Source organism: Amblyomma mixtum, chromosome 3 (genome assembly GCF_055824585.1).
Source record: "Amblyomma mixtum isolate Tamu chromosome 3, ASM5582458v1, whole genome shotgun sequence".
Taxonomy (NCBI): Eukaryota; Metazoa; Arthropoda; class Arachnida; order Ixodida; family Ixodidae; genus Amblyomma; species Amblyomma mixtum.
Window position 1 is genome coordinate 60,643,448 of NC_143014.1, and position 21,564 is coordinate 60,665,011.

Below are 21,564 nucleotides of genomic sequence, written 5' to 3' on the forward strand. Positions count from 1 at the left end.
TAGCACCTGCAGCCCTAGCGCATTTTTTTGGTGTGTGTGTGTACTTCGGCGCACGCGCGACGTGCTCCCTCCACGGCGCGCGTAAAGACGCGCGTAAAGACGCGCGATCATCCAGGCGCTCTCCTTCGTGAACGGAGAAACAAACGAATCCCGCACATGAAATTTGTCAAGCGCTTCGCGTGCCCGCGCGAGAGTGAGGACGTAGTTTGTAGTCACCCGCAGCGCGCACACGACTGAGCCCGACTGAGATCGCAGCGCCGCGGTGCGGCCCCTCAACCGCTCCGGCCGCTGGAGCCGTGGGCCACGTATTTTTGAAAACTACTGTATTCAGTTAGATTCATTTTGATGCGCTGCATATTTATCTAACTGCCGCAAAATTTTCAGTCAGAAACAATGAAATGAAGTGCGTTTCACCAGGGTGGAAATTTGGGCAAGTCGGCAATGATCCATAACATCAGAGTAGCGCAAAACCAGGACGACGGACAAAAGGGGAGATAACACAAACCCACAACATAGCGCCTGTGTTGTGGGTTTGTGTTCTCTCCCCTTTTGTCCGTCGTCCTGGTTTTGCCCTACTCTTATGTTATGGAAATGAAGTGCGCCAGTTTTCATCACGCTAAGGAAAGAGTTAAACTGGCGCTGAGGACAATTGCATACAATTTTCGTTCAATAAAAATCGATTTTATCTGGGTTAGTTCATGTTTTTCCGGCAGCAAAAGACGCATTACTTGCTAAGAAACATGAATTTAAAAATATTCCCGCCACTAGATTTAAACTTGTCACATCTACACTGAAAATGACTCGGTGATTACCTTCTTGAAGTAAATAATGGTGTAGCCTAGCCTCTAAGATCTGCGGCGCCGAAAAATGCTCCGACTCACTATAATTTACTTGCGAAGTTGGCCGGGGATGGCGAAATCTGTGTACCGTATTGTAACCTTCTCCAACTTATAGATTGTCGATTCTCAGTGAAAGTAACATGTTTGTCGTTAGAATGCGGTAATCTACCCACACATGCCAACTTCAGCTTGTCCTCGGTGTTTCTTTAAGGCCTTAGAAATGCCCTATTATACTGACCTATCTTTCCACGTTACTGCGTGCAGCGGCGCAGTGACTTATGCATGATTAACATCTCTAGCGTCCTCACCCATCTTCCTAATTTCAAGTTTAGTTTAGTTTATGGGGTTTAACGTCCCAAAGCGACTAAGGCTATGAGAGACGCCGTAGTGGAGGGCTCCGGAAATTTCGACCACCTGGGGTTCTTTAACGTGCACTGACAACGCACAGTACGCGGGCCTCTAGAATTTCTCCCCCAAAGAAATTCTAGCCGCCGCGGCCGGGATCGAACCCGCGTCTTTTGGGTCAGCAGCCGAGCACCATAACCGCTGAGCCACCGCGGCGGCCCTAATTTCAAGAAATACCAAAACGGTACCGATGTATCTTATATGTCAGGAAACTAAAAAGCCATTACAAATACATTTCTATCGCTCTAGATAATTACTTACCGTCACTTTCTCGCCGCGAGTAAAAAGTTTTTAGATGTTTGCGTCATGTGCGCACCGTCGTAATTTTTTTTTTTTCGAAAACAGTGGCCAGTTGTATGCTATTGGCCCAGAATTTTTTTACTGTTTTCGTTTTGAAAATTGAAAGCACAGCCCAGAAATCTAGTGGCCACATTGGACTGTTTCTTTTTTTTTTCTGTGATTCTACTGGCAGCCCTTTGCGCAGTCCCTGCGGCCCTACTGCAGATGGTCATATTTATTTTGAACTCAACAGATATTGCGTTTAATTCGTCTAGTCATGTCAACGAGCTTCAATCCGGGGTCTTACTTACGTGTAAATACCTGGCTTTGTTTGGATTCAAGTTACACCTACTGGCTTTTTCTCATAAGTTCATTGTTTCTAAAAGAAAACAAAACAAATACGAATGGTTCAAAAATGCATCTTTAACGTCCAGCGTACTTATTCGACTGTAACTGTACGCACACCCGTGCTTATAGAGCATGCTGAAAGTTGCTGTTTTTATACGTCAGACAGGGGTTTTAGTTCACAATTCAACTTGGAAAATGCCATGAAATTAACCATTTTGTTTCCTGAGGAAAAGTATCATACCTTGACAATGCTGCTAATTAGCCCTTTTTTTTTGGTGTTTATAACGGTGACGTGCCAGTGCATGTTAATATTGAAGAAATCCTTACCCAGAAAGTGATGTCGAATAAACAACAGACGACAATTGTCAGCTCTGACGCAGCACTTTTCCCACGAGACCTCGAGCACGCGGAGACCAGAAAATGACACCGTCGTTTTTCCTGTTTACCAAAAATACTAAAGCCCGTCTGCATTAGCAGGAGAGTGAAAAGTAGCAATGAAACCGTACTTGTCTTTGTGAATCACCGGGCAAGTCGTAAGACGCACAATCAGCCTTCCACTTGCAAGATTTTTGAGCCACTCTTCCTTTTTGCTTCATTCACGTCACCCACTTCTGTCTCCGATATTAACCTCATAGCGGCCGCCCGCGTATACGTGACTGGACTACAGGCGGTAAGCCGTGCCATAATGCTCTATCTTCCTCCATACTACGTTCTTTGGTGTAGGTCCTGTAAAGGCTCTTCACAAGTTCATAGTTGATTCATTAGTGGAGAAAACTGGCTGCAGGCCATGGCATACGACAGAACGAGACATACCGCGTCTATTCAAACGTTTGTACGTCTTGCTGGCCATGTTCCAGCCTGCGCTGCCAGTTTTTTGGTCCCTTCCTGCTACCGTAACAATGAAGGAATAAATAGACGGGTAGAGGAAGACGACCGCAAGCGTGTTGTAGCATCTATAGCCAGAAGAGCTACGTGACTAAAGAATTTTTAGTATGCGTCAGGAGTGAGTAGTTAGCTAGAGAGACAAAGAAAAGGTTCAACTCGTGGAAGTTGTCAGTACGGTTACGCTGTGGATTGTGTATGAGGCCCATACTGTGCCATCTGTTATATAGTTTCGGTATCCGCGTGGTGCTGGTAGTCGCTGTCAGCAGACAGAGTCCGCGATCATGTGATTGCCCTTGCGGATAGCCGGTGCCTCGCGCTAACATCGTCGTCATGAAGTGTCCGGTCGCAAGAAGACTGCGTCAGGTGTCTCGAAACCCCGCACAAGATAGCATCCTGAAATGATCGCATGGCGCGGCATTCTATGCGCCTGCGCAGTAGCAGCCGCCGCAGTTGTGATAAAAGCCGCCTATGGCGGCATCGCACAACAGTCGCGGGGCAGAAGGGCCATGGATGCAGATGTTTTGCTCTCAATGCAGCACGTATGCGGGAAGCCGGAACCGCATACGTATGGCTGGTCGAACTAAGAACGAACGCTCTGCAGATAGTCAGGACGCTGCCCACAAACGCGCTGCACGACAAGATGCTTAGGTCTGTACCAACGCATTTCTCACACCATAAAGCACTCGTTATGACCCTGCAAAACACAATCGCCACCCACTCATGCGCGCTAGCGGCATTCAAAGCAAATGCAAAAATCGCAAGAGCGCAACGTGCGCCAGCTAGCGTTGTTCATATATTCATTACTAGGGTTTAACTGCCGTTTAATCCTTTTCTTTTTCACTTTTCGTTAATTACTTGCACTTCAGCATTGAAAGACTGGCGTGCCGTTCACGACAACCTTTACCAACTGTCCGGGACACTGTATGTAAAGAGGAAGATTACGGCGTGAAAATGAAATGACGCCGAAGCTCATTTTTCTTGAAATCGCGGGCAACATAAGACCGCAAGTCGGCTTTTCCCAACCACGCGACGTCTATTTGCAGAGTGGCGGTCAGTTTGTTTGTCCTGCTGATTACTCCCCACAGCTGACCGCTTGGAGATTGACCGAAAAGCGTACTATGCGAGAAAAAAGAGCAAAAGAAGGGCTGCGAAGCCGACCTCGCATGCGGCAAATGGTGGGCAACGGTGCTGTTTCCAAATTGACTCGCGCTTGTCTACAGTGATCGATCAGCGCCAGCTCGGGAGCGTGTGGGAAGTGAGAGAGAGAGAGAGAAAGAGAGGACTACAGAGAGAGAGAGAGAGAGACGCGAAGACGAATGAAAAGAAGAAAAAGAAAGATTGCAGAAAGAGTTGGCCCGGCCATCGCAGAAAAACGAACCCAAAAAAGGGAGGATGGTGGCACGGACGGTGGTGAGGAACTGGTTCAATTAGAATAATCGTTTTTGTTATTAATTCATTGCGCGGGGCCGGCCCGACAGGCGCTGAACAATTACACTGAGTACGCGACGATTTGTGGTTACCACGCGTCGTCCTTTCTCCGGGGCCGCCGCTGCTTTTCTCGTCGAAGCTCTCTCTCTCTCTCTCTTTCTCTATTTCTTTTTTTTTTCCTACTGACGCTCCTCTCTATTCGTCTCCTCGTAGCCGGCAGGAACGGAGTGGGCATACATCGCCGGCGAAATTAATAAAGCTCCTTGAACAATAGGGGTGCGGCCAACCCGGCCGCCTGCCCCTCACTCCATTCCCACTCGGCTAGTCGTCAATCCCTATCGGTGGTGAGCAGAACAAAAGAGAAAGGAGAAAAATAATGTAAGCGTGTCACGTGCAGTAAAACAAAAGGAAAAGTTTTCCTAAGGAAGAAAAAATGATGTGTAAATTGAAGAAAGAAAGTGAACTGCGGAAGGGCTAAATATAAGCCGAGCTTCCTCTGGTTAAGTGTTTGATTTCATGGGCGTATACGGTTTTCATATTCGCAATTTGTTCTCCCCCCCCCCCCCCCCCCCCCCGCTAAGTGACAGCCAGAAAGGAAGTGCAAATGCGGTTCAATTCATTACTCTTTTCGCGAGCCAGTCATTCATTACGTGGAAATGGAGAGCAAAAAAAAAATTGAAAACGATTCCTCACAGTGCCGGTTTGAGCTTCAATTAATGGTTTCGGTATTAATTACCGCGTTTATGTTAATCATAACGCTGTGAATGTACTGAACGCGCTGGAAAGTGCAATGAAGTCATTACCTGCTTGGTGAGCTCGCTATGTAACCTGATTTTCTGAGTGCTCGTTTGAGCATTTGTTACATCTTTTCTCCCTCATTAATTCCCAAGCCCGTAACTTGCAGGGCACGCGGCCGATTCTGACGTGTATATCATCGATATTCCATTTAATCTGACCCTTTTTCCGAATTCTCTCTTAATAGAGGGAAAATAACTGCAGCTATACAGCTATCAACGGGTATCATGTTGTCGTCAGGGGCCTTTATTAAGTCCGGTGCATATAAAGTGGCGAATACCACAGATAAAAGGTTAATTATGTTGTAAGAGACGTAGTACGCTAGAACTTTCCAGTTAGGAAACAGCATGAAGAAAAACAGCTGGGGTGTGAAAAAACAACGGCGACCCTCTGCCTGATACAGAGAGTGCTCTACTTTTTTGAAGACCCGCTCTTTCGATGGGGCCTTTCGCACATTCTACTTTGAATCGGTGTCGGCCAGGTATTTAGGGTGGCATCAATCAGGTGCAGGGACCCAACCCAAGCGGAGGAGGCACCCATTACTCTCACAATAATCGCTCAGAAAAGAACGAATGTCATCAGAAACATTCAGAAGCTACATCGGGAGCTGGATAGGACAGGCAGCCATTAGGATCCTGCAGGAACTAAAGGAAGCCGGAAAGCAAGCAATGATCATATGGACACCAGCACATCAGTCTTTAGAGGGGAATTAAGGCGGACACGCGGCAGCCCGAGCACTCCTACCCCGGGATCCCAAACACACGGACGAACACAAAGTACTCAAACATGCTCGCCCATGCTCAGGAATGCATCAGCGCTATAGGCTAGGCAGAAGGGAACACGCGCCACCGGATGAAGAACTATACAAGGAACAAGAAAAAACACTCAGAAGAATACGAACAAACACATGCTAATGCTCAAAAAGACTTCAGCAAATTTACGCAGAAGACAATGAGGCACAGTACACACACTGTGGCATACAAGTGGCCCTGTACCACATGGTATGGGCCTCCCAAAGCAACACAGAAATAAAAAGGATACAAGAACCGGCAATTGTGCGGTGGAAGAAATGCTGTTCAGCTCAGACACGAAAGGTCAGCAGGCGCTGGCCGAAACAACTAGAGCGGTTGCAAGGTCCAATGGACTCTCGGAATAGAGGTGACCAGCCACCAATTTTAGTCCCAATCCAAATGTTTTCATCGTCATCATCATCATCGCCTGGTTTTCTTCTTCAGCCTTAGAGGCGCTTTCGGCTCCCTTCTCACGATCGTATATGCCGCTGCCAAGCAGTTCAGTGCTCCACCTGCCGGCGTCAAACCCCGGTTGCTTTCCAGAATCTGAAGACGCTTGCCAGCTCTTGAATAATCTCACCCAAACAACCGGTTTCAGCACTACTGCTGTCGAGCATACGGACTAGGTTTATGCGCTGAAGTATCGGCTGGACGCACCTTCTGCAGACTTGCAGCGACAGCTGAATACTCTAAGGTGTCAGTGAAGCAGCTTAGTGGCTCCGCGTTGGCGTGGGTTCGAATGCTTCTCGAAACGCACAGGAAGTTTTTTATTACGGCATAATAAAGAGGCGCTGAGGACAAATCAGACTAGGCCTGTACCAGTAGGGACAGAGTAGACTGAGACCCCAGGTTAGGACTCTTCCGCACCACTAATGTACCGGGTTCGAATCACAAAAATACTCTTCTGACGGAAAACTGAGCTTTTGCAAGCTAGAAAAAAAAACGCAAAATATAGGTGCCGCCATCATCGGCCCATTTCGCAAGTAAGATGCGCGCATCGAGACAAATCTTTTGGCTCTAATCCCAGAAGCTAGGCTATACCACCATTCATTTCGAAACGCCGGCAATCAGTCCTTTTCGGTGTCGACGTAACCAGTTTGAATCGAGTGGCGGGAAATTTTGTAAATTCAATTTGCTCACCTGTAAGATCGTATTTTGCGGCCGACAAAACGTCCACATACCCAGAAGTGACAAGAGAATTAATTTTTACTGAAAACTGTAATTGGATGCAGTTCTCCGCAGTGTCCCTTTAAAGGGCGCCGTATCCTTTAAATGTTGCTTGAAAGTGCGTGGCCTCACCATAGAAAGCGTTGCCGGTTGCTGCACATTCTCAACGTCGATATTGCAACTGCGCACTCGGTCACTTCCTGTTCTTCCGGTCACAATCCCTACTTCATTCTTTCTTTTGCATCGCGGCCGCCTTAATAGATTGGGGTTGACAGCCTACACCTGTGCCTAGCAGTGAAGGCCAGTTTTCCTCTGTTCCACTGATTCGCGCCGCCGTCGCTATGAGGCGCTGCTGTGGTTTTGCGTTCAGGCGGCCAACGCGCGTGTCTAGGAGAGTAGGCCATACAACTATCGCTATAAAAAATTGGCAGTGGTTTAGCTCTGGTTAAACCGGGTAAATTGCGTTAGCAGTGGTGCGCGCGTTCTTCTGGTGATTGTTTGGCGTGTTGCTTTCACCTGGTAGCATTGCGGCGTTCCTGAGCAGTCAGGTGTTGAGATTCATCGGTGACCGATGACGTGGAACCACTCTGCGAGGTAGAACGTTGTCGCCGAGCTGCATCCTTAGCACGACGCTTTGCAAGGCGTTCTTCACGCTGTTCTGGCGTCTCTTGTGCACGTTGCCGCTTTCTCGCTTCTTCCTATCGCTGCCACTTCCCCTTAGAGGGCATGCATAGCAAAGCATTCACGTCAAGGAAAGCGCGCATTTATAGACGCTTTACAGCGCGGGAGCATGGGCGCCGCCATATTTGGTCACGTGACCATTCCGCCACGCTGCCAGGGAGTCCGCAGAATGCCATCGCCCGTTCGGCTGTACGCCTTGCTCGTCGGTAAATTGCTTTTTAAGGAAAGGAAATGTACGACCTATCTGTCTCGCATACCCTGGTGGATACCTGAACCTCGCCGTAACGAGAAGGGAGGAAGATGGGAGTGAACGAAGACACCGTATTCACTAGACGCGCCTTTGTTCATTCCAAACCATCGAGCTGGCATGGCGGAGTGGTTAGCGTGCTGGTCTCGCACTCCGGAGACCTTGGTTCAATTCCCCAACTCGACCAATTCCCTACTCGTTGTTATTTATTTATGTGGTCTGACCAGAAATTAGGCTGATTGCTTAACCGATATCATTCGAATGCCATCTATGCCCTTCGCGCCAATGCTGCTAACGCCAGCTTCGAAGGCCAGAAGTGGCAGACCTCCTAGTGGCGCCATCTGTCGTAGACAGGGCAAACTGCTCGGCGCCGCTGCCGCGCGGCGCACCAACGGCGCTACCATCTGGCGGAGCGCTGCTGAAGCAACGCTGTTCAAGGTCATCCGTCCCTACCGACCCGGGCTAAGCGACGAGGCAAAACCTACAATAGTATTGCTAACGCAATAAAACAGGATGTGGCACTAACCGCCAACTAAATTATATATTGCGTGGTGGACAGTGCATGCACTCAAGAGAACAACTTATAAAGAGAAATAGAAAATGCTAACAGGCGATCCCTCCTAGGGTTACTGAAGGGATGCAAAGATCCAAGTTTGGGTCAATATCGAAAAAAGCATTCGGTCGTTCATTTGGGCTCGCACCCACAAGTGCATGATTGTGGGCGCGACTGTTTCTTTGACCAGGTGCGTTCCGGCCGAAAGTACCGCAACCACAGCTGCCGAGAGGTCCACGAAACGTTCATTATGCGCTGCAAGGCATTATAATGTGTCAGCATACCTTCGTTCGCTGTTAATAGCCGAGGTTGCTCATCGTTCGAAGTGGCAGCGCGATTATCTTAATGGGTACCCCGTTTACGCCGCCAAATTTTCCTCATACATTTTTTCTTTTTTTCGTTGTTTTATTTTCTTGCGTACATATATTGCTGTTTACTTGAACGTTTCAGTTGATAAGGGGAGCTACGTCTCGTCTCTTTTCATGTTTTGGTTTTTTGCGATAACATGAAATCTACCAAATTGCTTAACTTCAGATATTAGTATAAATAAAGCGATTGATTGATTGATTGATTGATTGATTGATTGATTGATGCTGATAGGCCTAGTTGGCTTGTTATTAATGCCAGTATTGACTGCGCACTGCTTAGAGATTCGATATTTTTTTCGATTTAATGTGGGAAAATAAAAGAAAGGGGGGCGGGGGGCCGAAGAAAATACACAGTGCCGGCTAGTATGGGAATGACCTCTGGAAGTAGCATTGTTTCATCGATGTTTCGCGCAGCTTTCGTTGTCTTCCGGTTATAATGGCGTGCAATGAAGGGCAATTAGAGCGGCGTACAATGCAAGCGGCAGTTGATTGACCCGGAAGCAGCGACTACGAAAGTACTCCTGAGAAGGGCAGCAACTGAGTAACACATATTTGCTCTGCTTTCACCAAATCAAGAAACACACCCTTCATATCCCGTGCTTCCCCCCAACCCCTTTTCTGTGAAAGCCGGCATGCAGACGATTAACCTCTAATTGCGGATGTAAATAACTGCGGGCCTGTCCGCTTCATCCACCCTGTGCTCGCGTGTTGCAAGCGAGCGAAACGCTTACTGTCGCGCACTGCGCGCGTGCCACTGGCAATTTTTGGGGGAAGTTTTTCCCTAACTGCAGACGACACGCGAAGTTCAGGCAGCGGGCTTACGATTATGATCACTTTGCTTGGCGCCCCGGCGTGCCCGGTAGCTTTCCGGCGGGCGGCAGCTAATTTTGCCCCTTAACCCGAAAGTGCGGTGCTGATTAATAGACCTCCCGGACGCACACGTTGTACTAAATCTCTGGCTATTAAAAGTGACTCGAAGTGGCGGAAAACTTTTTGGTGCGTAAAACGGCGCCTACGCGGCGCAGGTCTCATCCGGCTGCTCTGCAAGTTCCCCAGGAAGCTCTGAAATAAAGCAAGAAGAGGACGAAATGTGATCCCCAGCGACCCGGAACGTTTTTCCACTAGGTAAACTTACCAAAAACAAGCTGGAGCGAAATGCCTGAAGATAAGAAAAATAAATAAAAAAGGGGGAGGAAAAAGTGCGAGGGATGAGAGTCGCTGAGAGCTGCAGCTATACGACACGGCCCTCCGTAAAAAAAATGCATCTAGTTTTCCCTACTCACATATTTATAAATTACCTCTTGCTGTTGTGTACATTTTTGTCGGGTAAATTTCGGTAATGCACGAGCCTCGGGGACGGAGTATTAAAACAGGAAAGAGAAAAACAAGCTAGGTACAAAGAGAAGACCTGGTGCACGCGAGAGTAGAAGCGCCGCGGAAGAACGAATGACGCAATAAATGAGGGAAAGCTTTCGCGCGGTGCAATGTACCGTTAAATGTGATCTAGAATTTAAAATATATACGTGCCTGCTCTAATTATTTTTGTCTTTTTTCTGTCGGCACTTGTTTCTTTTCTCTGCGTTTATGTGCAGCCGTAGTCGCTACTTATTGTTGAATTATTTTACACCTTTTATCTATTATCACTGAGTTCACACTGTAACATCCAATTTTATTTTGCGCTTGTTTGACTTGTTAAACAATTTTCTGCTAAGGATCAGGTACTAAGCAGAACAAAGAATGCGAAAAGTATCATTTATAAGTGCATTACGAAGAGTAAAAGGAGTTCTACGCTCATCCGGGGTAGCAAGACAGTAGTAGTTTTCGAGTGGTGACTCTCACGTTGCTCCGCCTCGGTAACCCGCGCCTAATGGGGAGCTATTAGTCGGGACCGGTTTCGCTTTTATCATTATTAGTGCTATATATTTGGTGTCATGCACTCCTGTGTCGACAACAGATGGCGTTCGCAGCAAAGAAGCTTAATGCGTGCTGCAAAATATAACAGCTAAAATTCCGGCGCTAGTCGGGTTTTATTATTAACTTCCTCACGACGATAAACTAATCCCCACATTATTCCTACTGTGCTAAGACATACACTCTGAGTGGTAGCTTTGCTAGTGTGCTTGTATTTATTCACTGCAGCACTTTTAATTCCGCAGTCCACCTTTCTCGTTGAAGTGTGTCGCAGCAGATGCAAAAGTCCTTGCTTGGTTAAGGCAAAATGAAGTGTTGCATGTTCATAATGAAAAGAGCTACAAACACCCCATCATAACACGGTAAACTGCGCAGCTCATTAGCACAAACTTTGAAGACTACCATAAAATATGCCGTGTGGTCCTTTATATTAGGTTTCCTCGCTTTGGGCAAACGCAGATTGCTGGCAAAAAAAAACCTAAAAAAACTACAGAATGCGGCACGAGCAATCGTTCAAGGCCGCGAACTGAAAACACCGCTAATCTGGCGATGTTGACATCGAGGGCGAGCGCCTAAAGGTCGAGCATAGCGGTCCGTAGCCATTTCAAAACGCCATTTGCGGGCCGCTAATCCCGCTTTTTTTGCGCGATTGGCTAATAGCCCTAGAGATTCGAACGGTAGAAGGCCGGCCTGTAGTCGGCAAATGTTTGGTTGTAATTAATGATGATGCAATGCTGCATGGGCTCCGTTCTGTTCTATTTGCGTAAGCACGACGGTCTGGTTTGGTCTCGCAAACCCCGAGCTCTATTTGCCAGTGTGCGAAGCACGCACAAGGAATAACCCGATTCGGGCTTTGCGCGCACGGCGGCCGACGCCGCGGCCACATAATCGTGGGCCCTCTCGTTTTATTGCTAATGCATTTTCGCCGGTGCTTAGAAAGTGTAAGGGGGCGCATACAGGGCACACATTCACTGAGATGCCGTGTTTACTGCTTCTCTGCTCTCTTCTTTATTTTCCTCCGTACGCGGAGAAGGCAAATCTCGGAAAGTTGCGCAAACTTGAAGTTAGCTTTATTTAAAGTTAGGTGCAAGAGTCTCTGCACACGGCTCTTATTCTTTTTTTGTTGTCTCCGCTCTACGGCAGGAATCCATCTCTTGTGCAGAACTTTTTGTCCATTATCTCACGGTCTTTCTCCTACAATAACTGCAACCTTGTGTCATCGCAAATCACATTTTCCCGTAGTTCGTCAGCGATACGAAAGAGTTGAGACTCTCAAGCGGGCCGCTCGGTGTGAGAGACCTACGTCAGGAATGTGTCTTTGAAACGATCACTCGCGCCGACATTTCTCCCGGCATCGATTTAAGAGGCTTTCCTAAAAATGCTGCATTACCACCGAACACAAATGCAGCATAATGATGATGATTTGGTTTTAATGGGGCAAGGGAAGCTTTCGCTTGAGAGCGCCACGGCACAGTGTATACAGTGGTCTATTCAAGGTTGAGCCAGAGTATCATTGTCCAACCATTTCGCCTCATAGAAGCCGAGCGCCAGGCCTGGGGAAACCTTGTACCCATTGTTAACTGGAGGGTACACGGCGGAACTAGGGATCGAACCCCGCGCCTCCCGCAAACGAAGCTGATGCTCAAATTGCTAGGCCACCGCTGCGGTAGCAGAAGTGCAAAAAAGAAATATTTAAGTTTGAAACCTGTGAACACTGCGAGAAGGAAAAAATTCTTGTTCACTAAAAGCTTTTTCCTGTATGCATTCATGTGTGTGTGCTGCCCGCGTTTTGAACAATTTCAAAAGCAGTGCCCAGGGCATTGATTGATTGATTGATTGATGATTGATTGATTGATTGATTGATTGATTGATTGATTGATTGATTGATTGATTGATTGATTGATTGATTGATTGATTGATTGATTGATTGATTGATTGATTGATTGATTGATTGATTGATTGATTGCGCGTGCTACCAACACGTCGATGTTCGCCTCAGTTCCAAGCGGGAGCATGAAGCAGTCTGGTGGCCACTTCGCGAAAAATCCTTGAAATCATCTGACTAGAACGCAAGATTCCGGGCGAAATTCACCCGACCTCATTACGAACATTGACATGTTATCCCTCAGCGTTAGCCGTAACTCGAGGGGCTAATGACCCTTTCTGGCGCATTGGATGGGTTCGAGTTATGGGATTCTAGTTTGTACTCCCCCTCACTCGTCAGGTTTTTGTATAGTTCAGCGCTGTGCATTTTCCAGGTGGCCGCCGCTGATACAAGCTCTGACAGCCCATACAGCGGTAGCCACTTTGTCCCATCATAAGCTGGCGAATAGCTTTCAGCTCACACAGCGCTATTGCCTTATTTTCATCTTTTGTTGAAGCAGAGCCTTCAGACCACCTTTAGAAATAGTAAAACCTTTCGCTGAAAGAATCCTAATAGGTTGCGTCATCTACAGAACTGGTTACGAAACCGAAAAGCTCACAAGGACTAAGGAGAGCCGTCGCGGGCCGCAGCGATAAGAGCTTGTTCGGCTCACTGCGCATGCTTATGGTTGCGCGAACACACTTTTTGTAAGCTTCCGGCGTCACTATGCCCCTGCATGGTACCGACGTCATGCTGTCCTGTTTTGTGTGTGTGTGTGCGCGTGTGTGTTAAAGCAGGCGTGTTAGATGGCTTGCTGCACGCACTCAATACATCCTTCATGGTCAGAGTCTTCGCGACACTAGTGCGTGCAGCCATGCTCTACTCCTTGGCGCCTTCATGGTTTATCCTTTAGTCAGGCACATACCATGAGAAGTCACAACCTAAATAGTATTCTGCTGGCGTCACTTCCAGCTAGTTGATTTCGAATAGCAGCCTAGGTGGAACCTGATTGTCGGATCATCTGAGAAAATCTCGTCAGTCGCCCCTTTCATGAAGAAGGTTTGACTAAGGATTCCAAAATGGTCCAGCTGTAGAGGGCTTAGACCTCCGCTTTAGGGCTCAGTGAAAGCTCTCAGTTTTAATCGCTGAGTTGCAATAGCAGCCGTGCCGTCCATGTTGGGGCACTATGGGATGGTTCGACAGTTCTTGCTCCTTTCTTTTACTGATGACGTACCTAATCGCACACGCGGTCTTGCATTAAAGTCAGCCGACTGTTTGGGTGAGGATTAACTGGCAGCCATATGTTTTTAGGGCAGACTGGAGCATTTCTTCGGGCCCAAAGAGGCCCTGTAAATAATTTGGCTTTGATGGAAGCCCTCTGTCTTAGATACCTTGCTTCTCCTTTCGACACTGGTAACGCGGGAAAGACCAAAGCAACATGGGAAACTTGAGCAATGGCCGACATGATGTGTATTAACGTGGTGCGTGTTTTTGTATTCGCTTACTCGTGTGTCTCTCAAGGACGTGTTCTGCGCTTCTCTCGTACAAATAAATGAGTCAAATAGAAATACTACAGTAGAAATGCTGGCTCTCCCTATACTAACCACAGAGTCCCGCAACGGACGTCTGTCTACATAACAAATATTAGTTCCACGTGGTTCCTTGCTTTGTTTTTGTAGCTATGATTCCTCCAACCGCGCGCATTAGATACACGCACCAATAAGCGCCACTTTGGGCCCTTCAAGACGGTGAGAGTTGCGGGTTTCGTTGTCGTGAAGCTTAACCGGCTCGGTGCTTTGAAATTCTGCCGGTGCGACTACTTTCGATTTTGAACCAATGCTAGCGTTCGTCATTGCGTTCATATGAAGGAATGAAAGTTAAGAATTGCCACTTGCACGCATCGATGTGAGAGAGGGGCATTAGGAATTCAAGGGGTAAGGAGCCCGGGGACCCCGTGCAAGGAATTATCCTGGGGCGCAAGGCATCGCGGAAGATGGGTAGTCTTACTCTGACGATAGGGTCTGCTGATTCCCGGCAGGTAACGCCCGAGTACTTTTTATAATGCAGTTAATAAATGCATCATATTGATTATTAAAACTGTGTTATTACGCAGACATCGTAACATACTGCAACACATTCTCAATTCTCAGCATTATGCGCAGAGGTTTAAAATGTCACTTTCCTTTTGTTGAGCTGCATTGTTTGCTCAAAACTGCACATTTCACGTGGTAATAAAGAATGAGGAAAAGGGTCGTTGACGTACTGGCGTGTTTTAAGCTAAACCTTTGCCCTTATTTCGCCCGACACATGCAGTGATCGCAAGTTATAGATGCATGCAAAAAAGAAACCACGATCGAAGGCTGGAGGGCCTTAAACAGCAGTGAAGAGTATTTCTTTTTCTTTCTCCTTGGACGAAGAAACACTGAACGTTTCGTATATGCCCAATTTTTAAAATGTGTTCGAACCCTTAAATTCCTGTTCGCTGGCCTCGCTAGAAGCTTGGCTCATGTAGCGGTATTGTGAAGGGCATGCTGACATCTATCCCGCTTCCCCCTCAGCCACCATCGGCGCTAAGCGCGCCTTTTAAAAGAAAACCAGTATTTTTCTCCAGCCATTCTGAATGATTTAATACATTTAAAACACGTTTTTCCTTGTGTTTGAGTAGTCGCACTAGACAAGTTAAAGACAAGAGCTAGCATGACACCCGCTCTTCACGCTGCTTGTACCCTTAGCCTTCCTCGCCAGAAAGGAGCCAGGGCTTGGCGTGACAGCCTCAAGCGTTTAAGTGAAAACAAGCTTTTTGAAGAGTGGAAGTGTTCGCTCGATTTTTTTTAGGAGGAATCTGGTTCGAAAGAGAGCTTAAAGGTTTAATAATACGAGAACCTGAGAGGCACCCGGTACAAGAGGAGAGAGGGCGAGGGATAAAAGTAAAAAACAAAACAAAACTGTACGATTAAATTGACGTCGAGTCCTCTGCGCGAAATGCTAGCCCTCCCTCTTTCGCACGGAGCGCCTGGCGCGATGACTGCTGCTTCCGCGCTTAAAAGTAAGCCAGCGCCGGAAAACGCGCGCCGATGGTGCTCGAAGCCACTCGGTGCCGCGCACTCGCGGGACTCATCTCGCGGGCCGGCTCTCGTTCTCGAGAGAACAAAGCTGGCCCGCACCCCGCTCATAAATTGGGCGAAGGCCAGCGGCGCGCGACCCGCGGGGGCCACCTTGGCGCTATTGTGGGAGGGGGGTGCCGCCGAGTACACGCCGATCGAAGCAAATCCCAGCGGCCGACGGCGTCACACCGGGGACGCTCCTCGGCCGCCTTTGAAATTATAATTGGAGGCACGCCGGGCGTTAACCAAATTACGCGATCGCCGGAGACTCTGACTGAACGCGCGCGGCGACGACGAGTGGCCCGCGCTCCGTGGCGGCGCTTTGTGCGCCGCTGGGCCTCAATTATTCAGCGGGCAGTGCGGCCTGCGCGCTCCGCTGGCCCCTCCCCCCCCCCCCCCCCCCGCGGGCGGAGGAGGCCTGCGCCAAAATCAGCGCGAACGGCGACGCCGCCTGAACGCGCCCGGCCGCCGCGCGGTGCTGCCCTAATCGAGGCGCCGGCCATCTCCGCGGCGCTGCCCAGGGCGGCCCGGTGGAAACCGCCGCCGAAAAGCACCAAGAAAACGTCCGCTGTTTGCTCCAATCACAACGACGACCTTTCGGAGAGCCGTATATACTGTCGCGAGCGAGAAAAGCTAACAGGCAGCGCGCGGCCCGTGCACGAGTGCGGACTTTTCTGTCAGAGCTCTCGGCCGCGCGAAAACCAGCTTTAAGCGTGCTGTTCGCCTCGATTTCCTTGAGAGCAGCGTTTGGGCTGAAATCGTTATTTCTTTGCCGCAGGGTAGTCAAAATGTCACGAGTGTGGAGGCAACGCAAATACACTGTGGACATTGTATTCCCGAGATGTAAGATTTAATTCGGTTTGCTGCTCTATGCGGCAACATCACGGGCGCTAAATTGCAATTTCTATCGTTCTTTCTAGATACGTTGCATTCTTTCGCATTTGAAATCAATGATGGTAATGAATTCCACTAGCATATCGCTTGAGAGCAAGGTTGAGACAACGCACGGGCTCCGTAATAATTGCCGCGGAGCAAGTGCACATAATAGCATCAGACTTGCACGCAACGCGTTACAAGTAATTGATTGCCTGTAATAAATTGCATTTTTTTTAATTTCGCAATGCATTGATTTCTTTTTGAATGGGGTAAGAATCGCGGTAATCCAATTAGGGCTTTTTTTTTTTTGCAGTAATCGACTGCTAGCAATATCACACTATTTTTGCCTGAAAACGAGTTGTAACCAGTGGTTGGACGACTGTGAGAACCAGATCTCGGTGGCAAACACTAGTGCAGCTCGTAATTCTCTTGTGTTAGCGCGACAACGGTCGAGTTGCAGAGAAGCCGCGCACGCGAGTATTTCCGCGCATGCAAACCCGAAATGTCATTTTTAGTTATCTTGGGCTTTGTCCGCTCAGAGCGCGGCACTTTGCACAGCTTCGAGGTGGTGCGCTAGGTCTTCGTACGTTAAAGCAAGGCACTTTCAAACGTGGAAAAAACGACGAAGGAAATTTCGAAACCAACTACAGATGAAATGACCAAAGTATGTTCTGCAACCGACTACAGGTCAAGCCAGCCGCACTAGCTCACTTTGGTCCGTCTATTATTTGTGCTATGCCATTGAAAGATGGGTGAAAAATAGCGTGACCGTAATCGATTGCTTTTGTATTGTTCAGTTACTTTTCACGCGCTGTAACTGACCACTGATATAAATCACACTTCAGATGAAGCAATTGTAATTGTAATCGGTCGCTTGTTTTCTGTAACGTGTACAAGAACGGTTAGGACATAAAAAATAACAACGCAATGTGCGCAGTGAAGCCGCATTCACCGCGTTCTCGTTGTCTGTCATGGTTCATGGACCGAGCAGAGCGGACATAGCCCAGCACACTTTTTCGTAGTTTACCGATACAGCGCTCAGGATAGCCGGAGGCAATGAGGACACCAGTGGTGTCATAGCTGACGGCGTCTGCGCAAACAATACAAGCGTCTTCTCGCTATACACAACGAACCGAAACAAAGAAGGTATAATTTTCTTAAGTTGCGCATATCATGTGCTCAACGTCATGCAATGTCTCACGGCAGCCAAGAATAAAAACGATGGGGACGAATATTACGAGGCTTATCAAGCATTCATTTCGATTAAACCTTCAGAGGGCGTCATCCTTGAAGTCTATTTGCCTTCGAAAAGCGTGAAAAAAAAAAAGCAATTCTTAAGATTGTTACACTCCGCTAGTAACTATTCCTAACAAAATCTCAGCTTTGGATGTCTCCCTTAATGCTTATCGTTGACGAGCAGACCGACGCACGACGCTCCAAGCGTGAAGCTCGCGCCCGCCTGGTAACCGCACAGTGCATACTCAAAGAACTCGAGTATAGTTCAAACTTATGCTTCTGTTGTCACTTTTATTTTTCACTTAGTAGAAGTCAAAAATGTCTTTTCTTCGCATTTTGTAAAGAAGCGGTGCGAAGCGTGTCCTCAGAGACTGGGGCAGTTTCCTAACGCGCAATTCAGACAAAATGCGCCCTTGCGCATTAATATGCACGGTCCTCTTGAATGGGGTCAGAGGGAAAAATGGACGCCTGCTTTAGCGTGTCTCCTGCATTGAAGTAACTTAAGTCACTCCAGTGCACACATTTAATTATTCATTCACTGAATAAGTCAGTCAGTGTTTTGTTCCGGAGGAAAAAAAAGGCCAGGCATGAATGCGAAGTTGTTCACTAATATAACCGGGGCATGTTTGGCGTTTATTTATTTATTTGTTTCGTTACCCTTAGAAGCAAGGCTGAATGGCGGGCCTGTTTGTAATGCATGCTCAAAAGGATTACTACTAGCCAAAAAAGACGCAGGCACAACGCAAAATAGCACAGGGCATGGGCTGGTATAAGAGCACAGGACACCAGCCCGTATCCTTTGCCGTTATATGTTGTCTGTACGTCTATTTTTTTTTTTTTTTGCTGATAATAACCCTCAGGGCTCGAGGGCCTTGCACAGCGGAGTGGGTTACATACAAAATTCATCACAAAGCATGAAAAATAAATATAAATAACACGTAAAAATAGATAAGGCTCACGAAGATGGCGGTAGTATGCACCAACATATTAATGTAAATATACAGGGGAACCTAAAAAGCGCAAAAATATTATAAACTATCAAAAAAAAAATCTAAGTAAGAAATGTATGCGAAACTGTGGAGTTTAACATCCCGAAGTGATACATTGGCTATGAGAAACGCTATGGGAGGGGGCTTCCAGCGAAACGTTGCCGCCGCGGCATGGATTGAACCCGGGGGTTTCGGCTCAGTAGCCGAGTGGCCTAACCGCTGAGCCACCGCGGCGGGCTAGGAAGAGCAAGTAACAAAGCGTAAGAACAAAATTGGCAAAGAGCGAATTAAAAAAAAAAACTCCACTTGGAGAAAATAATTTACATTCACAAAACCAACACAGTGCCACGCGCATACAGCAGGAAAATTATTAACAAAATAGGAAATGGTTAGTTTGAACCAGAAAATGAGCTGATAAAGAGAAACAAAACAAAAAAAGTGGCCAAATGTACAGAAACGAAATTCCATGTGCTCCCCGGCTATATAGATGTTTCGCACAGGTCAGAGGCTCCCAAGCGCCGGAAGTCAAAACTGATCATACTTGTTCCTCATAGCCGTGGGTTCCAAAGCAGGTGCAAATTTTACTTATTCAAACAGTAAACAAGCAGTGAACAGTGAGCAGCACTCAGTATTGCAAACAGTAAATATTGCACTCGTTAATTTTTTCATGCACTTTTTGTCCTATTTTAATTTATTCTGCACTCTTATACTTCGAAGAGGATATTCTTGTTGGTTTCTGTTTTTTCTCCTACATCTAGCGGCTATTCTCTCATTCGTTTGCAGGTATAACGTTCAAATTAACTGATCACATTTTTTTTGTTGCAGATGGCAGACATCCTGAACAACTGAAACCCACGGTCGACTCTGATGTAAGTATCAATAACTGCCTACAGCATGCTCATATAATGCGCTCGGTTAAAAGCATTTGTTCTGGTCCTTTTATTGCACCAAATTTCTGATAACAATAATAATAAACGCACAAAGTATGGTATTTCCCCCTATCAGGTAGGGCAGCGAAAACAAAATATGCCAAGGAGCGCTTTTTTTTTTCTCGCTGTTTAAACAAGCAGTGGCTTTTTGTGTGCACCTATTTCATAGAACACTTATTAAATGATCATGGCATTGTTTATCTATTCCTTCTTAGTTCAGTGCAGACTGTGCACCCATTTCATCGAACACTTATTAAATGATCGTGGCATTGTTTATCTATTCCTTCTTAGTTCAGTGCAGACTGTGAGGTGGCGCTGAAAAGCGAATATGACCATTTCGAGTATTGAGCTGTATAAGCAGAGTATTAAAAAATAAACGGTCACCTCGAGCGTAGCCACAACGTCTTTGATATTTGTGATGCTCTAATTGAACGCTTAAGTAATTGCCATGGGTTCCTCATCAACCCCAAAAGCATTTTCTTTGCGAAAAGCTGGCACTTCGGCAGCTTTCTCACGCAAACATAGGCAAAGAAAAGAATGAATTGACGTACCTTTCCAAGTTTTTCACTGGCATAGTCGTTAAGTGATGTTTATGCATTTTTAGTTATTCGCTCAAACAACAAACTTACAGCCACCGCATGGCATAGACGCTGTTTCTGTCTGCTGATTGTGTGGTGTATTTTTGCCCGGTTATCCAGGCAACGATATGGGCTTAGCTAGTTGTCTCACGTTTCCGCAGACATCCAATCTTAATTTTTCAGTACAGTAGAGAATGGTCTCGTCTCGCATTGGATACTGTAGTGACTAGGGCCGTGTTACCGGTTCTGTTTCGTAGGTGGGTATAAAGCTGACCACGACATCCTAATCAGTACCACGTCAGCAAAGTATTCAGCCCTCAGATAACATATAGACTAGTGGTGAAGTGTTTTCAGTACTAATCTTTTGTTTTCCTTTGTTTTCCTCCTTTGTATATCGTACCTCTCAAGCCGACGTACCTAATAAACGGCGTTCTCTAGAGAAAGATGATACTTGACTGAATCCCAGAGATGCCTACAGTAGGCGCTGGTGGCCGAATGCGCGAAACAGTGGTCATTTCATGGAATGCAAATGAACCGCACTAATCTTCGCGGCTGCCTATAAAATATCTATCAGTAAAGTGCTGTTGTTTTACAATATTGTTAAATAGATAATTCATCTTTAAAATGGCTCTTTCATCTTTAATATTGCGCTTTTCGTTGGTTCGTGCGTAGTGACGGGTACGCACTGAGATGAATGCGAAACGTTGAATTCCTGCTTCTTTAAACCCAGACGCCAGAGTAAGAATTAAGATGTGCATACTAATTGCACTGCGAATTTCAAGCTCATAACAGGTCTTGCCGATCGAAAGAGCAGTAAGCCTGAACAAAGCTGAAGATACCTTTTCCTTTGGCAACGCCGAGGCCGTGATTTTGAGATCCATTAAGTAACGCAACGAGTCGTTCGATCGTTCCATAATCAGGCTGCAAAATTTCGTCCCTTACGCCTCCGCCTTTGTCGGCTGCCCAGAGCCTTCGAGCCAGGATTTCCGTGCGCGCTAATTGGCGCCCGAATCGGCTGGGTGCGCCACTGGCGCTCTCAATGCCCTAATTCCCCCTGCATCTGATCCTTCTCGGCTAGCACCCCCATTCACTGCTCTGTTCCGGGTGCTAAGAAGGCGCCGGTGGTGCTTTGGAGTCGAACATGGCATTCCACTCTCGCACCACACCCGCGCAGCCGCGGTACCACTGTTAACTAGCTTTGCCTACTGTGCCATTAACAAAGAGGCTTACAAGGACCATTCTGGCCACCGGCTCCCGCGGTACCAAACTTACTGAAGGTGCATAAAATCCT

General features: G+C 47.2%; 1 protein-coding gene across 1 annotated transcript in view; it reads left to right on the plus strand.

The window, feature by feature from the left end:
- LOC149350366 (protein O-mannosyl-transferase Tmtc3-like) overlaps positions 1-21,564 on the plus strand; it is a 359,942-nt gene that overhangs the window by 161,484 nt on the left and 176,894 nt on the right. The window contains exon 3 of the mRNA XM_089579380.1: positions 19,592-19,635. The gene's annotated coding sequence lies outside the window, so the exon portion shown is untranslated. The remainder of the gene's footprint in view (positions 1-19,591; positions 19,636-21,564) is intronic.